At 41.8% G+C, this 765-nt stretch overlaps 1 non-coding gene across 1 annotated transcript; it reads right to left on the bottom strand.

The window, feature by feature from the left end:
- Positions 1-232: 232 nt before the first annotated feature.
- On the bottom strand, positions 233-340 carry LOC130977591 (small nucleolar RNA R71). The gene has a single exon (XR_009085277.1). It is a non-coding gene; the product is annotated as a small nucleolar RNA R71 (small nucleolar RNA).
- Positions 341-765: the final 425 nt, after the last annotated feature.

The raw sequence follows: 765 nt of genomic DNA, 5'->3' as shown, positions 1-765 counted from the left end.
TGGACTTCCAATGGAAGATCCTCATCAGTTTTTAGCTGAGTTCTTGCAAATCTGTGACACAGTCAAGACTAATGGGGTTGACCCTGAGGTCTACAGACTGATGCTATTCCCTTTTGCTATAAGAGACAGAGCTAGAATATGGTTGGACTCACAACCTAAAGATAGCCTGGACTCTTGGGAAAAGCTAGTCAATGCCTTCTTGGCAAAGTTCTTTCCACCTCAAAAATGGAGTAAGCTTAGAGTGGAAGTCCAAACCTTCAGACAGAAGGATGGAGAATCCCTCTATGAAGCTTGGGAAAGATACAAACAATTAATCAGAAAATGTCCCTCAGACATGCTTTCTGAATGGAGCATCATAGGTATTTTCTATGATGGTCTCTCAGAATTATCCAAGATGTCCTTGGATAGCTCTGCTGGAGGATCTCTTCATCTGAAGAAGACGCCTACAGAGGCTCAGGAACTCATTGAAATGGTTACAAATAACCAATTCATGTACACTTCTGAAAGGAATCCTGTGAACCATGGGACTGGTCAGAAGAAAGGAGTTCTTGAGATTGATCCTCTGAATGCCATACTGGCTCAGAACAAGATATTGACTCAACAAGTCAATTTGATTTCTCAAAGTCTGTCTGGAATGCAAAATGCACCTAGCAGTACTAAGGATGCTTCATCTGAGGAAGAAGCTTATGATCCTGAGAACCTTTCAATGGAAGAGGTGAATTACCTAGGGGAACCCTATGGAAACACCTATAATTCTTCATGGAG

This window comes from Arachis stenosperma, chromosome 4 (assembly GCF_014773155.1).
Source record: "Arachis stenosperma cultivar V10309 chromosome 4, arast.V10309.gnm1.PFL2, whole genome shotgun sequence".
Lineage (NCBI taxonomy): Eukaryota > Viridiplantae > Streptophyta > Magnoliopsida > Fabales > Fabaceae > Arachis > Arachis stenosperma.
This window is presented reverse-complemented; position numbering and strand designations above follow the sequence as displayed.